Below are 21793 nucleotides of genomic sequence, written 5' to 3' on the forward strand. Positions count from 1 at the left end.
TATAGATTACAGAAGCAGTAACTCTAGAATATACTGGACTCTTAGAGGGGGTTCTGTGGTTAGGTTTTGGTTTGCATTTTTGGGGTTTGTTGTGGGTTTTTTTTTTGTACTCTTGAGTCTGATTTGAATCAAGGTTGAACATTTCTTTACAACTTGATAGTCCTAAGCAAAACACTATGCTTGAGTTACAAGCTCTTGAAAAATGAGTTCAGAGTACTGATGCACTCTTCAGTCCAATATAAAAAATGCTGCTATTGAAATTGGTCATGTGCCCAGTAGGATCACACAGAGGAATAGAAGGAATGGTGGAAGAACATAATTGGGTGATGGAAAAAAAAACCAAGACCCTTTTGGATTTGTTGGCTGCTTTCTCTGAGCTCATCTGATACTGTAAGTCAAGCATAGAAGTCTCAGTGGGCATTTGATGACTGCTCATGATACTTACTACATCATTAGAATTTTAAATAGAAACAGTTGAGGATATAATTAATTAGTTTATGTTAGTAAAGTGCTCTGTAAATACTAGCTATTATAAAATAAACAGACATATTCTGGAAAAATTGTACAAGCATCCTTATTACGGTAAATCACTAGGTTTGCTAACATAGTTCTGCTTGTTAAGGGGAATTTATAACTGATGAAGGGTTCAAAAGTGACCTGCAGCCTTGAGTCCTTAATTTGTCATGGGATAAGGATTTTATTGACAGGAAAAAAATAAAGCTGTGGTGCTTCCAGTACACCCTAACCTTGACCTGGAGGAGACACCTCTGGGAAGGATTGGGGAATTCTTGAGCCATGCCCTGTAATTTGTGACCTTTCTGTTACAATTGCCAATAAGGAGATCCATTACTCTCTCCTAAAATTTGGATTTTATTAGTATTAACAATTTTTTCTACACTGAGGCCTAGAGAAATGGCTTCCCAATGTAATAAACAGTGTCAAGGCACAACAAAAAGACCATCTCTGTCTCAGAGAAGTTATATTTGAACTCTTAGCTGTGCACCCTGGCACTCTTACAGATGACTGCCTGTCAGATTTCCATGTGAGGCACTCATATTACTGTGGGTTGAATTGTTTGAGTGCTTGGGTGCTCCGGTTATTGTGGGCTTTAGGAATTCTTTCACTCTTTTAAACCAAGTTTTACATTTCAGTTTAAATTCTTGCTGCATAGCGAATAATCAATATAATGTAAATTTAAAAAATCTGTAGCTAAATAATCTCCATTGCAACTGCAGGGCAAAACATTCTTTAAGCATTCCTTTTGCTAGGGTAACTTTAAAAATCTTTGCTGGTTTCTTACTTATTACAAAGTTTGATAGGAACAGCAGCCTTTCTCAAATTACTACTTTTTTCTATATTTTTTTTATGAATCTGAACTAAGTTCAATTACTTTGCAATCAAGGCAGATTCTGACAGCCTCTTATGTAAGTAAAAGTACAGGTGTTATACTTGTCAACATATAATAAAGAAAAAAAAATACACGGCACATCTTCACTTCCTTGTGGCCATATGAAAGTCCAAAGCAAACAGAAAAGAATTGGGAAGGGAGGAATGCTTTGGATACATTGCCTTTGTCAGCAATAAATAAGTTATGTTGTGAAATACTTCCCAGTTTAAGTTGCAGGAATGAACATTAATATCCACACTCTTAAACATGTTTTTTTTGTCATTTTCTAAGAGTGCAAATGCCCCAGTTAAGACACATCCTTACAGGAATCTTTGTTTGAATACTGTTAAATAAAATGCATATTCAGAGCTAGTTCTGATTTAAAAAAATAAGCCAACAACAAACTTTATTCCATATTCTTCTTCCCCTACTTGGACTTGGACCTCTCCCAGATACTGACCAATGAAGTGTTGTGGGAGAAAGAGTGAATGGTTCTTACAGGAGTTCTTACACCTACTCAGTTCTTTCATCTGCTCAGGAGGATACTCTTGAGAGAATTGCTTTGATCCTGTTTGTAAATCAGTATAATCCCTGTAAACAAATGTGAGGGACTGAAAATGCTTGGTGTTTCCATGTGATTGTTTAACCAAGTGAGCTTTTAGTGACAAAGATGTGCTGCTTTCCTGCTTCTGGAATGGACAACACTGAAAATGCACTTTGTCAAAATGGATGATTGAGTGAAATCTTGGAAGCACAGGCAATGTAAAAATGTGGGTTTTAATGCCTTTCACTCTTAATGTTCCTAGGCTGTATTTACTAAATAATTCCCTTTCTAAGTGGCTCCTACACAACAGTATTTCTCAAGCTATTGGTGACATATGGAAGAAACTTAATTTTCAAAGGTCAGCAGTAGAAATGTATGGATGTATATATGGGTTGTATTTATGGATTGATGTACCTGAATCAGAAGACTGAAAGCAAATTCCTCTCTCAAGTTCTGAGCTTGATTAAATTAATTGATAAAAGACTACCCGTGTGATTCTTCGTAAGTTCCAAAGACACTGAGATAGAAGAAAAAGCAATAAATGTTGGCATATTAATGATAGCCATCCTCACAAATCATCTTAAAAAACACACAACTGGAGACTTAAGGATGAAAAGCAGGGAAGTCTATGCTTGTAGAAACACGTGCAATATCAGGTTTTGTATAAAATTCAAGATTTTCCTGAATTTCATGGTCTTTGATTTCCATCCTTCCTGTAATTATAAACCCTTTCACTCACTCACCTGCTCTAGAGTATAAAGAAATACAGTCAGACACTTGCCTGGCAATACACAAGCATTTTTTTGACATTTTTTTCCATGGGAGTTATTCATTATGGTAATGGTACTGTGTGATGTGCAGTTTCTGGATTTATGACCCATTCTCGATAAGCGTGAATCCAGCCTGCATGTGCATCTTTGATAAGGTTCTAATTGGATAGCAGTGACCTTTCTGAATGTAATTCTAGGAGGAAGATTAAAAAGCAGTCCAGAAAGTGACAGGTTTGGGACAATAACATATGAATTCAGCTCTGCTGGCAGGCATGAGATGTAAGCCATGATAAATTAGAGGCAGGCCAAGCAGGCTTGCTGCGTGATTGCTCATTTCTGCTGCATCCTTGGGTAAAATCCCGTGAGTAACACCAATGATGCCATATTTCTCCCATATTCAGTGTTTACTGATTATGCATGCTATGAAATAATACAGCAGGGAAAGTTTCAGGAGACACCAAGGGGAGCCTGCTGAGCACTACACATCTCAGTGATACTGTCTCCTCCTGTGGTGGGGGAGTCATATATTTGTTGTCCTCAATTAACTACTTGCTAATAGTTTGTTTCATCTTGCTGCTTCTGCTGGCTTTCTGCTCTCCTTAAACTACTTTTACAAAAGGGATCTTCATGCAGTGTAGGATTTAGTAGCTTACAAATTGAAATTAAAATTAATCAAGATGAGTCTGTACATATTTATTTTTTTCCCTTTGAAAGTAAGGTAACTATGAAGTTGGGCTATAGAACTTGTTCTACATATGTGCTTAGACACTTAAAATGATGTAAGAATGCACTGGAAATGAAAACTGGAAAAAAAGTTGTAAAATATATATTGAAAGTTCACTTCAGTAAAAGTTGTGTACTTTGGTAACATTGTCAATTATCCAGAAGAGTTGCTAGATGCTTCCTGTATTGAGATACCTTTTCAAGATGACATGTGGTCTGTGTTTTAGATGTCTTTTTACAGCTGTATTATTATTTCTACCTATTTTTTGTGGAGAACACTTGATGATTAAAAATCAACATATCAATTTATATCTCAGCTTTTCTTGTTTCATACATACACAGATAAAGGGCTGTTGTGACTGTTGTTCATAGTACAGTTTTTGCATTGTGACAAAAATACTGAGTTTCAAGTCACTTTTTAATTTAGATGAAATTCTTGCTCTGCTGTATGAAATCTGAGATCACCAAATTGAAGGGGGGGATATGTGTCAATGTGGTAAAGATAACCATGAATAACCTGTTTTAAAGGCTTTGTGTTAGTCATTTCTATTCAACCTCCAAAGTGGAGAATTCAAATGGTTATTAGCTTTAGCCTTTGAAGTAAAATGATGGTGAAGGGAGAAAGATGTTATGAATGTAAATAGGGATCTGGGTAACTGAGTAGCATAGAGGTTACTGGAGTTGTAAACAGGGATTTGTAGTTTTATTTAAGTTTGTAAATTTAGTCATATGGGAAATAAAAACTGATTTTGTATTTTGATGCTTAATCTTATGACAAACATATTTAAATCAAATCCCCTGGTACTGGTGATATTTGTGAGAGAGGAATGTAATCATTTATTAATGCCTTGGTTTATTGGAGCATGCTGATAAAATGAGCTGTCGCTACCTCCTGATAGTTTGTTTTGTTTTACCCTAATCTATCTTGAAATATTTAGAAAGTAGGTCATAGTAAGAAAGTCAGAGTTTATAGGGCATAACTGTCATTTAAATATTAATAGTCTGCCTCATTGAGATACCTGAAAGTAGATAGAAAATTAAATATAATTTGCTGTAATAATTTGGCAGCTGAAATTTTGCAGATAACTTTTTCAAGAGAAAGGCGATATTTTGGTTAGTCTTGTACAAGTGTTTTAGAGAGAGGTTGAAAAGATGAGGAGTTCCCACTGTTAGCAAAACTTGCCAGCACAAATGTCCACTTCAAAAATCAGCTGAGACAAGCTGCATATGAGAGCCATGGGGCTGAGAGACTAGAACCAGGAGCAGCCCCACTATAGGTGTGTGTTTAAATAGAGTCTCTCTGTGCCATGTGGCAGGAAATTAAGAGCTCGTTTTACAGGTGAGGTGACAACTGTTCAACACGTGAACAAGTGTTATACTTTCTGAAAGTGGAATTGTCAAATATGATTACTTAAGGTTAAATAAGGTTCAGCATTTAAATTTAAGGTCATATCTACTTGATTTTTCGTAAATTCTTTGGTGCTGTTAAATTCATTCTCTCATTCTTGGGTACATAGAGAATTTGGGATCTGGAGGATCTGGGTGCTTTTGTATTATGCCATATACCAATAAATGGGGTGTTTTTGTCCTGTGAGGTATAGGTGTTTATTTTGTAATTTAAACTTTTGAATATTTTAGTGAAGTGATCCACATTTTCACAATTTCTGAGAGTGAACAGTTTGAAATAATGGAGTGTGCAGTGCAGTAGAATAGTGTCCTATTCTACCCAGATAGTTCAACTCTGCATCTCTGCTTTTCTTCTTAGACTGATATTTTAGAATATAACTGGAATATGTGCTATGATACAATGTAAACTTTGGTAACTATTTCATAGTCATTCAGAGCTATGAGTTGTTAGTGGCTGTTCCTTTCTGATTATGTGGCTAATTAAAAGTCTAGATGAAAAACAAGCAGGTGTAGGGAAAAAAAAAAAAGTAGTGATTCTTGCTGTTTTAAATTCTTGTTGTGGCATTTAAGCTGGTGGGCTTGGTGCAGTTTCTGTAGTTATTTAGTTCAGGCATTTCATTCAGTTTTCCTTGTTACCATACCAAACCAAGTGTCTTGCTTGGTTGCTTTGGTTTTTTTGGTTTTTAAATCCCAATGAACTTGTCATCTTACTATAAAAAAAAATCTCTGAAAGTGGGCATGGGCTTTGAGATGGGGGTCATGTTGGCTCACTGACCAACAGCATTGAAACACAATCAATACTACTGAGACAGAATCTTGAACGTCTGTTGAAGTTGTTTGTAATGTCTTAATGCCACATCCAGTAGGATGGAAAAAAACCCCAACAAGAATGTAAAAGGAGTACCAGGAGGTAAGATAGTTGGAATCGCCTTCTGATGGGAGAGAAGGAAGTAGACGTTTCAATTGCTGAAGTATCTCATTTTATGTGGGAAACTCATAATACACACAGAGCTGTTTGTTTTATTATGAAGTTTTCACAGTTAATTATCTCCTCCCAAGCAGATGAGGCTGGTGAGTGAACACATCTTGATTTTCATTAGCAATTTTCCCCGATAAGAAACAAAGTCCATGTTCCAGATGCTTGTTGGTTTTGTAGCCCCAGTGCTTTGATGTTTTCCATGGAAAGGCAACGTTTGTCCCCCACAGGCAAACTCCCATGCTGCTGTTCTGTGGAGAGCCAGGGAAATCAAAGAGCCACCTACTGACCCCACCTATTGTCTGGCCTTGTCGCCTTCTATCAGTAGCATGCCACAATCAGCGAGCTACATGTGTACCTCGTGCTTGCCTGGGCTTTGGCAGAGCTGTGCCTTGCACCTGTTTGCTTATGCATGAGCTGGGCATGTGTGAATCCAAAGAGCTGACAGAGAGGCAAGGAAAAGGGGGAGGGAAGGAGGGAGAGGAGAGAGGGAAGTCACCACCAGGCGCTTGTCATTAGGCTGCTTGGAGGAGTCAAGGCACAGTGATGCTGTGGAGGCAGAGGGGGCATTGGCGGAGTCCACCAGTGTTATCAGATTGGGAATTTTAACAGATGTGGGCAGTTCATCATGGCACATGAAAGGCATCTGAATTTTCTATTTATTTTAATTCTTGGCTTTGATCTTTGATGCAAAAATATTACCTTCTTTGTGGGCGATGGGGGGATCTGTACTTTTCTTGAAAAGAACCTCACTTAGAATAAAAGCTGATAAAAGTGCTATTCAGCATAAGTAAGGATGACAGAATGCACCCTGATACCAGCTAACAAATCTAATCTGTCCACTCTCTTGGGTCTTGTGGGCATATGTTTACAATTGTTATAGAGGAGGGTCCTCTGATTTTTCCTTACTATGTGTAGGAGCCACATTTAACTTTGTTCATCAAAGGCTTTTTAATTTTTTTATTAGGCATTTCTCATACTGAATCTCCAATATGAGGGTGTGGGAGCAGAAGCATAAGAAAGTAGATTCCACGTGCTACTGTATATTTCTTGTCTTTTCAGTGTTTTGAGTAAGGTACAGGAAAAGTTTATTCCAGGTCAACCCCATAAAAGTAGGTGCAGGGCTACATTCTTGATTTCGTGTTTGTACCTGCCCAGAGAAAATTGATTATTGGCCTCTAGGCACAGAGATATCAAATACCTTCACTCATATCCAACTTTTTTGATTCTTTCATGTGTTTCTTTCCTTCTTGCTTCAGGCTGTGCCTTGGAAATCACGCTTTGCCTCAAAGCACTGTATGTAGATAATGTCTAATTTGGATATTCTTACTCATGATGTGGCTTTAGTGAGGTAGGGGTGATTCTTTGCAAGGGATAGGAACATAATCCCCATTGAAGAGTTAAATAACAAAGTGCTGTGGGATAAGGCTCCCTGATAACTAGATATTGGATGTGTTAACTAATATCTAGCCTTATACTTAGTGGGTATGTCAAGTAATCTTTGCTGTTGTTCAGAAAATGCCTGAACAGTTTTGGTTTCCAAATGATGCATTTTCTATTGATGTATAGGCTTTATTAATGCCAACTGGTTTTAAATTTCTAAAGCTTGGGACTTTTATGTGTAGTCCTTCAGAAGGAGATAAAAAGAGATTAAAAATCTGAATACCTTTGAGAACATGGACCCTGTGTGAGTATTGCATTTAAAAGTGAGGTTTGGGTTATCAGAGGATCCAAGGATACTCTTGTGGTATTGCAACTCTATCTCAACAGATGCTTTCATACACAGAATTACAGGAGAGCAAATAAATTGCCAAATTTCATGAACCTAGAGCTACTATAAATCTTACTTGCCTTGTAAATGGAATTTTCTGCCAAATACACACCTAATTACAAGTGTTACACTGATCCTTCCATTTTCCCTCTCCTTTTTTAGGGCTATCTTTATATTTTGATGAGACCTTCAAAAATTTAAGAAGGTGGAAAAATTTTTCTTCTTCTGCAATAGGAATATTGGCTTATTTTATATGGAGAAGGGTCTTAAATGTGATTTTCAAAATGAACTCCTGTTATTAAATTCATATTGTTCTTCAAGTACTCCTGTAAAACCTTTCCATAAGGTAGAATTTTCATGCTATAAAATGTAATTTCTGTAAGTATTTTAGCATGTTAGAGTGGATTTATTTATATGACTCATTACTGTATCAGAAAAGTTCTGTGCTTTTTTTCCCAGTGCAAATGATCCAGTGCTTCTAATAACCTTCTTCCAATGTTTCACCTCTAGTCCATTGTCCCATACAGCTGTTATCTGACAAAAGGGGAAATAAAAAGAAAGAACAAGACACATTTCTGAGGTCTATTTTGTACATTCATCTATGGTAGATAAAGCATGGTCAATCCTGTAGTAAGTAGAGCAGCATTTGCAATTGAATATGTGTAATAAATTCTGGGAAGTCTCTACCTCTTGTGTTGCACAACAAAGTCTTGGAGCTGTTGTGTCTCTGTGCCTCACACAGCCTGAACAAATGAACACTTCTGGACTTTGCATTCAGAGTTTCAGTGCTTGGGCAGAAGGATGTACATCTGCAGGCCCTTGCATGACTAATTTCATGTCAGCAATGGGTTTTACTGCCATTTAAATAAGAATTTATAATAATAGCTGTAAAGTTTCCAGATGGCTAGACTGGTAAGTTTTAAGGCCACTAAGCTTAAAAATATTTAGATTTTTTTTTAACTGACTGTCTTTGTTTAGCACAGAAATTTTCAAATGTTTTCTTCAACCACTATTTACTAGAAATAGTCTTTATTCCTCATGTTAACCCATGTATTGTAATGCAGCTGCTTTTCAGTAGATTTTTTTTCTTTGACAGCTGTTTTGATCAGATTGACTGTGTACCTAAGGAACAGCAATGCAACAACTCAAGGCCATGAGTACAGAACTCTTTGTGAATTCAAGGGGTGTAATGGGAATTTACCCATATTGTGACTCCTTCCCAGTGGAACCACTATGTACAAAACCATTTACTTGCCTTTGGGAGTTTATGCCCTGCTTAATCCCTGACAGGTTTAAAATTTCCAGAAGTAACTTTTGCCTTCTCTGCAGCTTTTCTGAGCATATGCCTCAGAGAGCCATGGGTTTGTACTCTGGGGTACTTCTTCCAGGGCCGCAAAGACTTAGGACCTGTTGCTGATAGTTGGACTATGAAGACATCCATAAGTTTCTACTATTCTGAACAGAGTTAAGTTCAATAAGCTTCAGAGCTGAAGAAGAGTCACTATATCCCTTTCTTATCTGTTCCTCTACTTTAGGTGTAAAATCGCAAAGGAAGTTTACTCTTCACAAGATACTGAAAATACAGATGGACATTTCAAGTAAAAGAATAAAGTCATTCCCATTGGACTCTTCTATAGGGACTGATTAGTGTTTTATTTTTCTGTATGTTTTGGGGTTTTCCTTCAAGCTTTTTGAATGATACTAAGCTGATTTTCTCTCTTTAGCACTGGAAATTTGTGTATCAATTTGATTTTGGAAAGTTCTTTAAACCTTCACATCTGTATTTGTTGATGGATTTCACCTGTTCAGTTACAGTATATCTGCAGGCTTGTTATCCCAAGAATATAAGATCATAAAGAAGCCAGAGATGCACATGAGGTGTTTGGGAGTCCTGTGAATTTTACAGGTCTTATGAAGGTTTTTGTGGTGACATTAGTATTTATTACAGGTTAGCCATTGTGCATGGTGGATGATTTTTCATATGAGACTTTTAGTATTTTTGAAAATGGTCAGGACATACAGCAATGCATTGATGATTTCCAGCATATTTGTCACGAGTCCTGTACTAGTCATGGGGATATATTCCCAGAGGTCCCTGTTGTTTTCTACATCTTTCAATTGGTTTAGGTCCTTTACTAGCATTACTGAGTCCCTAACATCCCTCTCATCCAATTCACAGCTTGAACCTCCTTGCCTACTAATACATACCCTTGCTTCCTGAAAAGCATACTTTGGAAGGAATGCTTTATGAAGAATAGATTAGTGGCTTGGTTACATCCAGCTTTATCACAGACATGATCTGTATAAAATATTTTAATGACAGAATATTTCATTTCTGGTTTATCTTTTCCGTTCTCTTGTTTTGGCTGTCAATTAGAGTTCTCTTCTCTCAATTTTTTTTCTTTACATTTTGCATATTTTCTTTTTAGCTTAATCACTTCTAACTATGGTTACAGATAATTTGTGAAATAACAGGGAACCACATAAAAAGCAGAAAAGCAAGAGGAAAATGCTTTTCCAGGAAAATGTCAAAATTGGATAATTTCTTTTCTCTCTCTCATCTGTCTGCTTTTTTTTTTCTACCCCCTTCACTGGATGTATAATTACCTCATTGTTTCAGTAATGTGAAACAAAAATTAGATGCAAGAGGGAAATCTAAATAGAAGGACTCTAAAATGCTTTTTCAAAATGAAGAATTTAACTAAACCACTCTAAAGTCCCCTGCTGGGCTCAGGCAAGCTGAAATTAATTCAAGAAGGCAGATAAAAATTTTAACCAGCCCGAGTGGAGATGACGGATGTGACAGCTCTCAGTTAAAATGTCTTTTAGTGGCAAATGCATGCATATTAGTCAAGTGATGTGACATAACCGTCCTGGGTGAAAGAAGATGAACCAGTGACCATTTGCATTGAGAACAAAAGAAAATTTAGAAGATTGCAATATAGAAAAGAAGGAAAAAATAAGTTAACATTGTTTCTATGTGTAAACCTGTACCTTTGAGTATATACACACATGTATACGAAAGAGGTAGCTTAAAAGATCATGTGGGTATCAGATGGGAAGTAACTTCTGTTTAATATTTTTGAGTTTTCTTTTTACAGAAGAATTCAAAAAGAACTGTAGGCTTGTTTGAATGGGATCCATGAAAATATGACTTTTCCTTACTCTGCAATATTGGCAAAAAAAGGAAAGGCTGAGGTGTGTGCTGTTAAAGCATACACTTCATTTTAGAAGTATTTCTCTTTTGGAAGATTTTTTGGCTCCTTCGGTGTCTCCTCAGACTGAGGAGTTGTACAGGTTGAATGGAAGTGGATTTTATTCAAGGATCATGTGAGGAGGCAGCCTATTCTGAAACACTACAAAAGAATAAATAATAAGAAACAAATAATATGAGAAATGGACCTTGAAGAAAATAAATTACCTGCAAAGAAAACTCACTGAGAAATATTGGTCAGTTTACCGCATGATTTTTATTTTTTTTTTAATAAGTTATATTTTACAAGCATATGCTACCAAGTCACGGTAGCTCCCAGTTAGAGCTGCCTAGCTAATTTTATTTTAGTATTATTCTTATTTTTCTCTACTATAATCAAATTGTATTATCATAATTCTGTTATTCAGATGCACCTCTCACTGTGTACCTCAATAACGTTCAAGGCCGCATCTGGAACTTACTACCCTGAAATGCTGTGGGGAGAGTGGGAGCAGGGGCATGGGAATATCTTTCTAGTAACACTTGGTTGCAAAATGAGACATACTTCCAAACTCTGTTATAGAGGGAATTGTCTCTAAAGGTTAATGGTTGAAATCTTAAAACTAATTGGGCATTTGGGATATGGATACTTTTGATATCTTTCAGTGTGAGAATGTGAATAAATTGATCCTTAACATCTTAATTTTCATACCCAGTAAAAAAACCCACCATTTGTTTTGTTTCCAGTGGTGACATTTTCAAATGTGCCCTTGTGCAGCATGCTCTGTGATCCTATTTCACTTGAAAGAAGCAGCATTCATTAAGGGAGTTTTAACTATTGAACAAAGTACTCTAAAACAGGGTCAGAGGGGTAGGGACTGTAAAATGCTGACCTGTTCAGAAATAAACTGCAATTCAGCAAGCCTATGGCAAGCTACTCATTAACATTTTAACAAGGGTAGCTAATGGCACAACAACCTGATTACAGCAATGTGTCTGTATACATTTGTTCAGCGGATTTTCTTTATCCCTGTTCATTCTTTCTTTGAAAATAATGTTTGTAATGTTTAAAAAGGTGATCTGAGCTATTATAAGTGATTTGCTGGAGAGACTAAGTCAAAAGAGGAACATTTGATGCATTTAATTAAAATCATGTAAACAAACATAGGTTATGGGTTTTTTTTTGGTCTCTGATGCTCAGTGCAGGCGTGTACATTGAGAACATCAGGGTGTAAATCAGCTTCTCTAAACCTGCAAATGTTCAGGTTTTCTCACTGTCTTCATCAAGGTTTGTCTTATGACACTTTGGCTAGATCTGAATTTGAAATGGCTGTAATTCCAGTTCCCTGGCTATTCCCCTGACCCCTGAGCAAGGCTTCTGTACCCTTTTTGTACTTCAGTAACCAATCTATAAGATGAAGACATTAACTTTTCCCAGCATCACATGGACACTAAATATTAACTGGTTTTTTTGAGTTACAGTGTCCATACAGTTAATGTACACCCTTATGGACAGTGTGCAGCCTTTCTGGAGGAAGAGAGCAAGGTAGTTTCTATGGGTCCACGCCTGTGACCCCAGAGTTTGCTGTTGTGTACCTGGAGTTCATAGAATTGCTCAGGTTGGACCTAAGACCACTAAGATCACCTATGATTGATGGGTCTGGAATACAGGAAAAGTATCTGAAGAATCTCACAGCTTCATGTTGCTGTCTCATTCAGTAAACTGTATATAGTGAAGAAGGAGTATAACATAAAATGTGTAGTAGATTACACCAGAATAAACCCTGTATGAATAAAAGTATCCCTGCTTAAGAGTTTAAGTGAAGTCACTCTTAATTGGTGTGCTTAGCATGTTGCCTATCAGGATTTTGTCTGCCTGTGTCAGTAGGGAATAGATTAATATTTCAGGAGGAGGGATGTTGACCACAGAGGAGATTTCTGCTTGACTGGCTTTCCAAATTATGTCTAATTGAGGAATATCCAGATTATTTCTCTGTCCCCATAGTAAGGGCTTTCCAAATTATGTCTAATTGAGGAATATCCAGATTATTTCTCTGTCCCCATAGTAAGGTTATTTCAAGCACTGAAAATTATTTTATATTTTGTATATTTAAAATCTAAATGTTGCTTTCAAGTGTCTTAATCTTCATTGGGATTAAAATTGCAATTTTAAGACCTTTGTGATGTGCATACCTCACAAGACAACAATGCTGCTTCAGCTGTTACATCTGTTTGTGTTTGGTGGATTCTATTTCCAAATTAAAGCAGCAAATGCTGCCAGGGTATTTTCTGTAAATAAATAAAATTAGATTCTTTAGAAAAAAACAAACAAACAAGTTATAGGAAGGAATACAAGGCTTCAGAAAGGCTCAGGAAATTACTGGAGTGCAGCGAACTTTCTGATTAGCAACAGGTGACTATTTTGGGTGCTGAACATTTTCCACTTGTTGTTGTGGGACTCCCAGTTTGGGCTATGCAGCCTGTAATGTGCCTATCAGATACAAGGGACTTAAGTATCCAAAAACAGTGGGAGTCAGTTACTTCAGCAGCCTTAGTGAGAACAAGAACTTCACTGCAAGCCAGAGTTTGGAGCATTTTGTCCAAATGACTTTTCTGTCATGGGTTTTAATTTCATTATTTCTGGTTTATCTCAGTGTCAGCTTCTTTTTTTATGGATCTTAACTTTATTAATATTATGTTGTAAGATTTGAATACATCATGTTTATACAAATGAAGGTCATGTCTCACAGTAATTAGGGTCTTGGAAGGGAGGCACGCTAATACAGAGATCCCTTTAGGATGCTGTGGAAGTCCATTTACTTTCACATGTGGTTTCAAATGCAAAGTATGCATTAAGATAATGTAGGAAAAATAGCATAGTTAAACTCAGTGCAAGATCTAATGGAAGGGGAAGGTGATACTTATCAAATATTGAAGCAAGTTATTTGTATGCACTCACACTTCAAAGATATATACTTAGATGAAGGTGTTTGTGTCTGCATGGTCAGATCCAGATCACTTGTGCAAGACAGGAGACAAGGGATGGAAGTTCCTCTTGACTGAAAATAACAGGACAGATTTTGGTCTTAACATAAACATCATATCCTACAACTGGGAATAACATCCTTCAGCATCAATATAGGCCATTATTTTAAACCTTTGATCTGCTCTTATTCTGGTGCTAATACACAGATTTTCATTTATATTTTAGTCTTACCAGTCTTGACTTTTTTTCCCCCCCGATACATCTGTACAATAACTTATTAAGAAGGGTATAAACTATTCTCTCCACAGTAACTCTAATTTTAACTCATTGGAAACCATGGGAATCATTATCTTTGTAATGTTGTGCTACATACACAGCTAGAAATCTGTGGAAGTTATGATGATAAGTATAAGGCATTCAGGTGAAATAATGAAGGGGCTGTAATTCAGTGTACCTTTATCAGAGTGTATCATTTCAGATGTAAAGAATTTCTCAGAATTTTTAACAGTTACCATGACCTTGAATTTGCTTTTTTCCCTCTCTTTGCAAATCTGTCCATACAGGGCTGGTTCACACATGATCCTTCTCACTGCTAAGTGACATTTTCCACCTTTTCTTACACACACATCCCCCTCCTGCTTTCCAACCATCCTGTCAGGTCTATCTGCAACTTACACAGTTGCTATGATTTTTCAGACTGGTGAGGAAGTACTTTGCTTATGAATATCATTATTTATTGTGATTTGCTCATATTTTTATAAGTTTTGCCAGCAATTAGGGCTTTATCAACATGTTAATGCTGATGCCTTGATTCTGAGTTCTGTGTGTAAAAGGCTTGGAGGAGCTGGACATGGAGCATAAACCCCATGGGTCTCAGCAGAGTTCCTAGTAAGGTGTTAACCCTGAGATTTGTGGAACTTGCAGCCGCTTTCACTGAACCCATCTAGCACTTGGAATAACTCTGCCATGTGTCTTTTTAATTCCACAATCTGTTCTCCCTTCCTTTGCAGTAATTTTGGCACTGTGCTATACTCGGAGGTTCCGTGCTGCAGAATGCTTTAAGGGAGGATGTTTTCCACTTCACGTGGAAAACTCTCCCAGACCTTTGAAGCATTCTCCAGAAGGATGACACACTAAGTGCATTATTCCCGAGTGTTTGTAGATGAGCTGCCTCAAGGCTATGGTTTAGCATTTATTATTACTGGATCTGTATTCCAAGTCTAAGATGAGAGCTCTGTGCTGTTTGGGGGGAGGCAGATGGTATAAATTTAATGAGTTGTTACTGGTTCAGCACTAATGTTGTGTAAATGTTACCTATGTCTTGCTTCGTGATTCTGTGCACTCATACCAAATGTACTCCTATTATGCAGCCACTACTGGAATTTGCCTCAAAAATCCTGACATATTGATTAAAATAATAATAACATGCGAGATTAGTTCCCACAGGGAGGATTAGTGGAAGATAGAATCTCATAGTCACTGACTTGAGCCACACTGGTGCAATTGTGCTAATTTTGAAAATCTCATTGATATGTAAAACTTTATATCTTCTAAAGTATTTTAGTATTAAGGTATTTAAACCTTATTTTTCCCAAAATATGTAAATCAGCACAAAAAGCTAAAGATATCTCAACTTGCCTCTTTCTTGTTCCCTGTCAGGTCTCCCCAGTTATCCCTTCTCATGTCAGAAGGAGTTGTATATCCAGAAAGTTCCTCCAGATGGAGGACCTAATCTAGGTTGAAAAAATCCTCTGTGGTGGTTAAGTGCACACGTGTGTTTAGCCAAATTTAGAAGTTTGTCTGTATCCCTTTTAAACTGGCTTTCTCCCCAGGCCAGTTCCAAACAGGTCACACAAGTGCTGTACTTGTGGTACAAGTACACCATGTACAGTGTGCATGTACAGGGGAGGATGGTGCAGTACAGGGGAGGATGTGGAGCTGAGAAACTGGAGAATGCGGGGCAGAGAAAGTCAGCTAGGACTGGGGTAAATGAGACCTGCATTTGGCAGTAAATTTAACACTGAGCTTGATAAAACCCTGTCCTTAGGCAGGAATGTAAAAAAGGCACTCAGAGAGGAGTCTCTTAGCATAAAAAAGTGGCCAGCGTGGCCTGAGGGACAGAGACACAAATGATGCTGTAATGCTAAGTGTGATTTAGGTTATTAGAAGAAGATAAAGGAATAATAAGTATTTTATGGAAGAACTGTATTACAGGAAGGGGAGAGGAATGACAGTCTGAAATGCACAGCAAATTATTTCTATATCTAATCAAAGGTTTAGTGCTGGTTCATCACCATTTTCCACCTGCTGCTTATTCTCAGCTTACCATTTGTTGAGTCCTATAAATGTCGTGAATTCATCAACTTCCCTGTTAAGCTTTTCAAATGCCAGAGAATGGCAGCAGGTATCACTGTGGGGCCCTTTCTTCTCTCTTTCCCAGTCATCTTTGCATTTTTCAATAATTTCTTTGAAATCTCTTCTGCTTCAGCTTTTTCTGTTAGTCATCCCTTGGTGGTCACTCTAATGACTGTACTGTGGAAGTGCTGGGCAGCCCTGTCTCTTACCCAGCCTACTGAAACCCAGGGAGTATTCTGGGAACTGCCAACACTGAAGTCTCAACTTCTCCGTTGGTGATGAAATCAAGTCTGGTTTGGCAGGAGTTTATGGATGTAATTGCTTAGATACCAAATTAAGATGTCCCAATGTCAAGTGAAACCCTACAGATGAATTATACCAGAGTTTTTCTTCAGACTGCTGTTTGTAGTGGTTGCAGAAATATGCTTTGCCAAAAAGCTGTTGTTCATATGCAATAAGTCTTCCTTTTAATATTAACCTAAAGTTTCTCTGTTCATGTTATGGCAATACCTACAGGTCTACTATACTTACAAGAATCATAACCTCGTGAGTATTGCTCAAACACAGAGAGCTAATGAAAAATGTGCTGTCTAGTGTTTACTATTTTTATGTTCCTCTCTTGTTTTGAAACTTATAATAATTATTACCTTGAAAACATCCACACTTACTTGTTTTATTACAGGTGCAGTTTAGACAGTAGGGTGAACATAAATAGTGCTTAAGAAAACATTAAAAAGCTCATACAGTATTTTGCATAAAATATTGTATTCTATAATAAGTACTACAGTATAATTTGTGGTCTTATTTTATAGTGTTTATATAATTAAAAACATATTACAGAAAGGAGGGACTGTTTAGATAACACTGGAGAGAGCCTAATGTGGAGCTAAAGAAAGCTGTTGATTTTAAGGGACATTTTAATAAGAAAAAGTATGTGGGGAACAGATATATCAAGCTCTTTTTCTCTTAAGCTCTCAGGAGCAGCATTCTAAAGGATATATTACAGGTAGTTATCTGAGAATGAAAGTTCTATTTCTGTGAAAAATCATTTAGACCCCATCTGTTTATATTTCACAGAAGTGGTGAGTGCAAGATGTATAAGTGATTGAAGATTGTGTGACTTGTAAAGGGCAAAAGTGTGAACGAGACTGTCTGTTTTACTTCTCTTGGAAAGAGAGTTGCATTTTATAACCCTGAACCTAAAACTGCTTCATTTCCTGCCAGAAGAATAATTAGAATTAGCACACATGCAATGCTCACTCTAGAGGAAGGATTTTTAAAGCGGCTTAGGGAAGGGAAATAGGGGAAATTTTCTTTAAAATTGAGGTTGACTACTAAGGGCTTTGAGCTGTTAAAAGCATCTGGTTTTAAATGCAGAGGGGTGAGGAGAGTGTGGTTTTCCTAGTAGGCCTCCTGTGAAAGAAAGGGAATGGGGTAAGAAAAGGTGTTCTGTAATCCACTGTATAGGGATTGCCTTAGGCCTAGCAAAGGAGCAGGGGAGGGAACCAGAATGTATCTAAAACTGTCATTTAATGTTTGGCCACGCTAGCTTGGGTATGGAGTATTCTTGTAGGCACTAAAATCCCTTCTCTTTTATTATAGCAAGTGGCTACAGAGACTCATCTACTTAAAGAAGCAAGGAAAGAACCCAAGCAGAGATAACACTGACATTCATCCAAGTCCACTGCATCATCTTGTATTCTGATGGTTTTGCAAACTGGTTTCATCTATTTTAGTGGGGGACAGTAAATTTCTAATATTCTCTTAAAAACACTTCATAAGCCAAAACCAAATAATCTCAGAATTGCATACAGCTAGGCAAAAATGTTCCTCTGAGTTCCCATGAAACTGTCTTCTGTATTATTTTCTTATTTATTAGTTGTTGTTTAAATGCCTTAACACGAATATGCTTTAAAAGTGACCCTTGTAATAAGGACAGATGAAGTAGGGTGACATTGCTATAACCTGTCTGCACCCCAAATGTTCCAGTTCATTGCCTGTAATGAAAGGGCGATTCTGGCTATAATATCAGCGTTTCCTATCTTGGATAAGAGTTAATTAAGGAGTACAAATGTTTCCTATGTGAAAAGTTAACTTTTAAAAAAGTTGTTTGTGATTTAAATGTCATGTGAACTTTAATGTCAGGGTTTGTAGACAAGTCAAGAGCATTGTTCAGAGAACAGATGTTGGAAACAGGTGCAACATCCTTGTATGTTTAGCAATACCTCTTTCAGAACCCTGCTTCTCTACAGCTCTGTATCATAAATAATGTAATCCTTCTGCCGTTGTGCTGAAAGCCAGGCTATGTTTGGATCCAGTAAAGGGCATTATTGTGTCCAAGGGCTGAGCTGGTTAAAGTGGAGACACTTGAATACCCACTGAGAATTTCTATAATTTCCATCCTTTCCTGGAAGGGGCAGAGAAGGCGGATTTCTCATTTTTATTTCTGGGCTCAGTCTAATCTCAATCTTTTTAGTCACAGTGGTTTAATATGAGAAGTATTTTTTGGGGTGGGTTTTTATTGCAGCTAAGTGGGTGACTTTCCCAGGAAATCTGCAAGAGTTTCAATAGTGATGCTGTCTTTTAGCTTTTTATTTCATCTTAATAAAAAAATTTAAAGAAAGGCAGATTGTTTATAAGCAAAACTCAGTTGAATCTTAATTCATCTACGGAATTATATTCAACCTTTTTAAGGATTAACCTAACACTTGTAGAATATTCAACTCAAGGCAACAAAGAAGTTGACTTCCTTAATGGTGATTCTTTTTTGTCTTTCTCCTTTTTCCTGTTGGTTTATATGGATTCCTGCAGGTCTTATATAAATAGCAAAGGTTTGTTGATTTAACTTAAAGCAGTTTCAAAAATAATTTAATCTAAATAAATATTCCTTTCTAGACTTAAGAACATTTTGTTTGGTTTATCTTCATGCCTGATAGATTGAAAACAACTACAGCAAATCTCTTTAAGTGAATTGATAAAACATTCTTTCAGTTATTGAGATACTACAGAAAAGGAACCGTATCAGCTCTGGGTGGGGAAAAAAAGTAATTTAGATCTAGCATTTATGCTTTTCCTGTTTTCCCAAGAGAATTAAGTATTAAAACATAAAAGCACCTCTAAACTGGGGAATTTTTCACTGACACACACACATGATCCAGTGGAAGGTGTCCCTGCCCATGGCAAGGGGGTTGGAGCTAGGTGAGCTTTTTAAGGTCCCTTCCAACACAAGCTGTTCTGTTATTGCACAAAACACCTGAAATTACATCTGAACATATGAAATTACAGATCCACAATGCTAAATACCAAAGAAATCTGTAGGAAAAAACAATTGTTCTCTATACACCCAGATACTCTTAGTTTGGAATTCACTTTTTCAGCCAGTATATTTTGAAGACTGCTTAGCCTAAGGGACCCATCTGCAGTAGAAAATGACAAACATGTGCATTAGATGATGATTGGTAATGCTGCATGATAGAATAGGGAAGCCAAAGCGTGTCAAGCCAAAAGCCCATTCCTGTGAAACTGTTAGTAAAGTCCATCAGAAGCCTCTTAGAGTAATCAACAGATTGTGCATGTGTTACGTCCCAAATGAAGGTAGGAAAGCCAATCAGCAGAAAGATAAAGACACTTCCCAGGGCTTTCATCTCCCTGTCCCCCTGTTTGCATGGAAATACTGCTAACAGCAGACATCACGTGGCCCTAATGAGAGCAGGTGTGTTCCCTCATGGATCCCAGCCAGTTGTGGGTGGTAATGAAACCAATCTGCAAATGAGATTTTAAAGGGTGCAATATTTCATCACTGGCAATACTGTCAATGTGCAGGAGGCCCTTCCCTCTCTTCAGAGCGGAATGCGATTAGTTGTAGATTAAGAGGGATGACAGAATAGAGTTCAAAGCACACCCTCCATAGTGTCAACAGGCCTTAATGATAACATAGTGCCGCTTCCCTGAAGGAGTTTCATGTCTTATTCAATGTAAATGGAAAAAATGTGGCATTTTAGAACCAATGATGTGTTTTTCTATTGATGCTGTCATAGTACACAGCTGCTGAAAGAGGGGCTGTTTGTCAGATCCCATTTTCCTCAGTGATTCATCAAACAGGGCCAGTTCATGCATACAGTATCAGAATGGGAATAAATAACTTGCAACAATGCATTGGACAGTGTAGTGCTTTATTCATCTCCTGCCTGCTTTGATGCTATCCAGTGTGACAGAGATTTTGTGTAGGTTCATCCAGGTGGGTGTTTGGTATTTTGCAAGCTTCATGGCTACTTTTTTGGGAGCAGGACTTAAAAATAGGGATATTGAATTAATGGATGAGAAAAGCAGAACTATGCATTTACATTCTTTCTACTATGAAAATCTTATGCTCCTTGAAAGTTCTCTTAAATTATGTAGCTTTGTCAAATTGCAGTCATTCTAAGAAGGAAGAAAAATTGGTTTACTATAACTCAAAAAGTGATTAAAATCTAATTTACTCACATAACACTTTCTATCACCTCTAGCATGCAAATGCATGACTTGACATTATTTAGTGATAATAAAATAAATGTTTCTGTTTCAGAAGGGTATTGGCACAAAAAACTATGAGTTCTCAAGAAGTTCAGGGCATTTCTGGCTGATACAATGTGACCTGGATGTAAATCAAGATACTGGATCCCTTTCCATTGCTAGTATGGGAGGGGGGAGTGTGGCTCTTAAAATTTATCTGAGGACTAGTTTTAATTATTGTGGGATTTTAACAGTTTAGGATCTGATGTAAAAATGTTAGAAGAGGGGGTAGGGGGAAGACAGGCATAAGGAAAGCCAATAAAAAGCTTGACATGTAAGAGGCTTCTCTTTTGGGACCTAGATGTTGACCAGTACTGTGGGAGCTGGGCTGATTTTCTAAAGGGAAATACTGCAGAAGTTTCACACAGTCTGACTTTGGGTGCCTGAATTATTACACTAATGCCCAGAGATTACCTAGAGTGGTTTGGAAAGGACCTTACATATCACCTACTTCCAGCCAGAGTTCCTCTTTAATGTCTGCCTAAAGAAAGGAGGAAAAATATTGTAGCTTACATGCAAATTGTACCCCCCAGCTTGTGTGAGGTTTTGAATAAGAGAAAGTGTTAATCTCTTCTTACTGCTTGGGATGTAGTTTAATTTTCTCTTAAAATCTGCTTTCATTCTCTGAGCTCGAGGGATTCTGACAAGTTTTGTGTGTAGTGTGTTCTCCTGGGTCTGCTGGAAGGAAAGGCTGAAATAAATTTCTCTTATTTTGAATCTCTCTTTGTCCATAGTAGCTAACCTTCATAGTTGTTGTTCCAGGGCACAGCCTTTATGAGGTCTTAAAGGATAAAAAGCTTCTAAAGTATGGTTTAATAGTAATTTAATTGGCATAATGGTGATAGTATGTAGTAGACAATTTTGTGATTGTTTTGTTGCTTCATATTCCAATCTTTCAGCCCACTTGACTGAAAGATCAAAGTTGGATGACAGTTTTCCACAATGTCCAACTATTTTATTCAGCCAAATCACAGGAGAAATAAAATAAAAAAAACTTTCAATAATCTGTTCAGAATAGTTCAGGAGGGCACAGTAGTTGAAGTATTCCTGTGAAAAAGATGATAGAATCCAGCAGCATTCTTTCTCTCTCTAGGGATATATAAATTAGCATAATATGAGTATAACTGACA

The 21793-nt window shown here is 37.2% G+C and overlaps 1 protein-coding gene across 26 annotated transcripts in view; it reads left to right on the plus strand.

Annotated features, from left to right (window-relative positions):
• ROBO2 (roundabout guidance receptor 2) overlaps positions 1-21793 on the plus strand; it is a 1015778-nt gene that overhangs the window by 650302 nt on the left and 343683 nt on the right. The window lies entirely within an intron of this gene.

Source organism: Cyanistes caeruleus, chromosome 3, assembly GCF_971803275.1.
Source record: "Cyanistes caeruleus chromosome 3, bCyaCae1.hap1.1, whole genome shotgun sequence".
Lineage (NCBI taxonomy): Eukaryota > Metazoa > Chordata > Aves > Passeriformes > Paridae > Cyanistes > Cyanistes caeruleus.